Source organism: Teleopsis dalmanni, chromosome X, assembly GCF_002237135.1.
Source record: "Teleopsis dalmanni isolate 2A chromosome X, ASM223713v2, whole genome shotgun sequence".
Taxonomy (NCBI): Eukaryota; Metazoa; Arthropoda; class Insecta; order Diptera; family Diopsidae; genus Teleopsis; species Teleopsis dalmanni.
The window spans coordinates 57,960,501-57,966,494 of NC_051848.1; positions in this window are offsets into that span (position 1 = coordinate 57,960,501).

A 5,994-nucleotide genomic window follows, 5' to 3' on the forward strand; every position below is an offset into this window, starting at 1 on the left:
ATGTGGAAAAATTGTAAAGATAGCAAAAAAAAATCACCAGACAGATTGTGATAGCCCCGTGGCATGTGAAGAACTCAATGGTGGTATTCAACGGGATCTCAATGTAATCAAGGTAACGTTTCCTCAGCTAGTTTTTAAGATTGGATATTATAACTTGTTAATTTCATTCAGAGAGATTCAGCAAAGAATATAACAAAAAAAAAACACATAGATTAAATGGATTACAAGTCTATCGTAAATAAAACAAAGAAAATTTTTCTGAAACTTACAGTTAAACGTTTCCTGATGAGGAGTTTCCCCCTTTGATCAAATTTTATCAAACTACTTTATTTACTATTTTAGAACAACTTGATCCATATTGATCGGATATCTTTTTGCATTAACATACGTTTTTTAACAATAATGCCGTTTTCGATTGGTAAATCGGGGGCAACTTTTTCAGTCGAAATCCACTTTTAGTGCAACTTTCAGTTTTGATTGCCAAATCTCAAACGAAATGTGTAACATTCGAGATTAAATTATATACAGATATATATTATATATTATATAGATATTTTGTCAGACTAGCAAGATCACACTGAAATGAGTAACTATTTTATATGATTTAATAGATAAATAGATAAAATACGATTTGTTAATGTTTATTTGATTTAAGGTATATAGACCATGTTATATAGAGTGTCTCGGACACGGCATCAGTACAATTGTTGTTGTTTTCAATGCAAATTTTAAATTTGAGAATGAGAGAAAAAACAATATGGTCGTTCAAACTCCGGCAGGAGAGTCGGAGTATTTGTGCCTTAGCACTAAGGCAAAACAATGTTGTTTAGTAATGAATTTCAGAATTGAAAGTGAGCATATCTAAATTTCCTCTTAAATTTAGGCACAACCAAAAAGTACTAAGACGTAGTAAAAATACAAAATTGGCAATACTTATGTGACAATCTGGTGTGACATTTTCGTCAAAGCCCGAAAGAGCGAATTTTGCCCTGCCCAAAAAACTCTGCACAACATGACCTTAAAGCATATAAATTAAGATAATAAAGTTGTGTCGACTCTACAATTCCTCACGTAAAATTAGCTGGAACTACTCTAACTCTTCGTAACAGACTCTTTTCTTTTATTTTTTTACACTGACTTCATAACTTACTGACGTTTACCTGGATTGCCGCTTTTTAGTACCGTTTAGTATTGCCACATACATATATATGAAAATTATAAATGCCTATAAACACTACCAGGGCCACGTCTGTCTTCAATTTTGCCTTCAATGATTAATTTCAGTAGTCCGTACTTTTCCGAATGCTTCAGAATATGACCAAAAAACTCCAACTTTCGGCTTTTTACTGTCTCTAATATTTCTAAAAATCCAGATTTAAAGATTGAAAGCGTTATAAGTTTCTACTTATAAGAGTTTCAACTATATTTAGAATGAGATATTTAGATTTTATTGAGTTCATTGACTTAATATGTGTAATCATACAGGCACCCTTACAACTTTAGACGATTTTACTAAACTTTATGTCCACATAAAGTGTCAGTTGCTAATACTAATGTGATTATACTTCTAGGCCTACCACCTTCCTTCACGAGACCAAAGCTAATCTACATATTATCATATCTGTGTATGTTTATTTTAACATCTCTATTAACATCTCTGTTCTAACACTCTCCTGTGTCTAGCACTGCAGATGCAAAACATATTTCACTACATCCTTTAATTTACCGGTCGTACTTCTGCTAATGATTGTGTAGTGTACCACTACGGCGCAGTCCTTTAGAAAATGCATGGCACTTGTTTTGCACATATATGCAAATGAAGGAGGGTGTGTGTGTGTGTGTGTGTGAGTGTATGCATATATAAATTTTAATTAATGTTAATTTATTTGTTTTTGCATATGTTTTGCGCATCGTTTATTTTACTAAAACTGTGTGCTTTCACTAACAATATTTTTGTTTATATACTCGTACGTGCAGATCCGTTTCCGTTTTTAAGCTACTATTTTTCTCATGCGCCATGGCGTTGTTTATAATTATTTTCATATTGTTTTTGTTTTTTTTTTGTGAAACTTTTTTGCTGTTTTTCTCATTTATTAGGTCGTCACTTGAGCCTCTAATTGTATTATATTATAGGTTTGTTTACTTTCCAGGTTGTGAGTGTTGGGCGCAGAGTATGCACATACGGGGGTATGCTTGTACTCATACTCGTTTCTCGTTTGTGCCGGTATAACAGTTTAACAATTGCAAATGCAAACAATCAAAAGAACACTTTTAACTAAACAACATAATTTACACATTTTGTAAAAGGATGCGTAAACAAGAGTCTACCATATATTTGTTGTAGCCGAAAGAGTAGACGAATGCATAGCCACAAGCTTAGGGCATTGCTGTGGGCGTACGACTATACTTTTCTAATTTTACATATAATTTAAAAAATTAAAATAAAGTTGGATTAGATTGTCGAGGGCGGTAATCAAGCAGTATTTCACATCGCAGCAATATATAAACGTATACCCAAAACGCCGCCTACTTGCAATGTACGGTTAAATTGAGAACATTTTCAAAAAACTGAAAAAAAATGCTACACACCATATATGTTAGGTATACAATGTATATACATACATATCGAATAAACAAATCAATTGCAATTTATACTAAAATAATATATTAGTAACGCCTTCTCAGTAAGCACTCACTTCTTTAAATTGTGAATAATCGCCAAGATGTGGGTGATCTTCATATATTATTTTACTTAAACAACTCGATAAATTCAAGTATGTGCCCAGAGCCAGAGAAGCTGATGCCCTGCGCCGAAATGAATCGAATATGTGAATTACACATCACATATTCATAATATCATGATTATATTGATAACCCATTTATCATAATTATTGAAACTAACTGAAAAACAACACCCAAAGTAAATCTCTGCTTATGGGACTGCATATATGTACATGTATATGTGTATGGATTTATCATTTATCATATTTTATCACAACCTGCAACAATTGAATGTCTAGGTTTATTTGATAGGGTCTTACCAATATGTTTTGTAGCCATTAATATATGTCAACTTCCGGAATAGATTCTCGGGAAGATTTTCCAAGAAACAAAAAATGTCACACGAAAAAGTTAAAGGGAGGGGACCGAGTTGGGTCATATTTTGAAAATTATTAAACTAGCAAGAAGTTTAAGAGAAATCTGCCCAATTAAAACTTAAAATCAACTGTCAGGGTTAAAATATGTTGATACGAATTATTCTCTAAATAATCATTCTGTATGCTTTACATAAAATCAAGTCATTTTTATCCAATTAAAATGCAATTCCCAATGTAAACTTCGTTTGCAACTATTTCGGTATGTGTAAACATATATCTGATACTTTTTTTCGATACTACTTCACTAAGTAAGGGTGCTAAGACAAGTGTCACCAACTTTTTAATAGAAACTAATATTCGGAATGCTGCCTCTTTTTGGAACTGAGTAATTTTATTCCACAAATTCACAATTGGTTTAAAAGCAAATAAACGTCAATACAATGTTCATAAGTATGGCTACTTTCATGGTATACGTGTGAGTATTAGTAAGTACCGATATTTTCTGGTTTCGAAAAGGGTCATCTATATTGTTGTCCTGATCTTTTTTTGGTATCATAAATCACACAAAACTATCTATCATCCAATGCATTATAAGATAAGAAATTTTTGTCGTGTAAAAATGAAAGTTTGTTATAAATATAAGCTTATCGAATCTCATCTAACTTTGTGATATTTTTTTCTCTTGGCGAATATGTCAACAAACAAAATGATCAAGTCTAGAACAGTAATAATCCATAAGTAACTGTCAAAAGATTGCTTTATCCACAAAATATTGGGATATCGCTAATAGGAAAATTTCTTTTGTTTAAAATTGAAGACAAACAAAATGGGATATGTGAATTCGTGAACAGAATTATGCGATTTCGCAATACTTGAATTTTTTTTGTAAGGATACAAAATGGATTATTTGCAGAGAACCCATGAGAATTTGTGAATATATCTTTAGGAAAGTTCAATTTTGATGAAACTCAAGAAATTTGGCAATTGCAAATGGTCTCCGCAAGCCACTCAACTATTTGAATGAAGTGCTGATTATCAGTTCCAGTCGAGTTTCAATATTAGCAAAAAGTGTAGAATGAGGCAGAATACAAAACCAATAGCCATGGAGGTATAGCAGTGAAATATAAACAAAATATTTTAAAATCCATCTTATACATATATAATATATATATACTTATATATGTATCATATGATCTTATATATTTAGAGACGAGTCACCCGTGACATAGTGGTACCTATAAATGATCGACGATAGCATTAGGCTATGTCCTGTTTCCTACTTCCAAGTGGTCTGGATGTATGTAGAAGCAACACATGTACGTTGCAGAAGGAGAGGAAGTGAGTGAGGCAGTGATACTGCACAGAGCATTGCAGAAACGGATTTTTAAAAGACTTTTTCTCTAACATCAGAAGTGGGATAATACCTAATTTCAGTTATTTTAATACAATTGAGAAATTGAAGAAAATTAAGTTGAAATTTAAATATTCAATTGTTAAAAAACGAATGTTTTAAAAATGACAGTGAGAAAAGGTACTTCGGTTGTGGAAAACTTGGGCATATAAGAATGCAATGTTCCCAACTTAATAAAAAACAAAATCATGTGGCTAAACCAATGAATGTCATGAATAAATTTGACAAAGAACGCAAGAGCATAAATTTTTGCCTGACGACTGTTTCAGATGCAGGCGACATATCAGTGATAATTAAAGGTAAACTATATCATTGCTTATTTGACACAGGTTCAGAGTGTTCACTAATAAGAGCAGATATTGCTGATAAATTAACAATTAAATGTATTAGTGGAATTCGAGCAATTAACTTTAGAAGTCAGTTTTCATGTTATTGGCAAACAATACATGACAAAACAAATAATAATTGGTCGTGACGTATTAAAAGATGCTAGCTTAGAAATTATTACAGACATTAAGGGTTCTACTCTTCGTCGTATTATGATGTCTAAATGCGTCGCAAGTTATGGTACAGAAAGATTACCTCTAATGCCTGAAGGACTTGAAAATATTATAAATAAATAATCGAAAAGCTTTATTAAAGGTTTTCCTACTACTACCGTACTTAGAGGATCTTTAAATATCCGTCTTTCAAAGGATGTTAACATTTACTATAGACCCTATCACATGGCACCGTGTGAACATAAAATTATTTCGGATATTGTCACAGAATTAAAAAACAATGATATAGTGCGAGATAGTAATACTCCTTTTGCTAGTCCAGTGGTACGTGTTAAGAAGAAAAAACGGTAGAAGAAGGATTAAAGAATCTGGATTTGGTACTTGAAGCCTTAACAAAAAATGGTTTTTCGTTGAACTTACAAAAATGTAAGTTACTACAATCATCGATCGAATATTTAGGCTGAGAAATTTCTGAAGATGGTATCCGGCCGAGTAAAACAAAAATTGATGCGTTGGTACGGTCTCCAACACCGACTACTGTTAAACATGTTAGACAGTTTATGGGACCTTTTGATGAACATATGGCTGGCGAATACAGATTTATATTTATACTGATTGATGCGTTTACAAAATTTGTTATTTACGACCTACCAAGACTTTGAAAGCGGCGGAAACGGTACAAATATTTCTAGACTATGTCACAATTTATGATGTTCCAAATAAAGTTGTGAGCGATCGAGGAACTTGCTTCACAAGTGAAGGTTTTCAGAAGCTTTGTGCAGCAATGGGCATTGAACATCATCTCATAGCTTCTGGTAGTAGTCGAGCAAATGGACAGGTGGAACGTTACGTTGATACCGTGCCTAATTTATTAAGAACGAATGCCCTAAATAGTTTTGAATGGACCGTTTTTGTAGGACGAGTCCAATTGGCTTTGAATACCACAATTAATAAAACAACCGGGTTTTCACCATTAAAACTACTA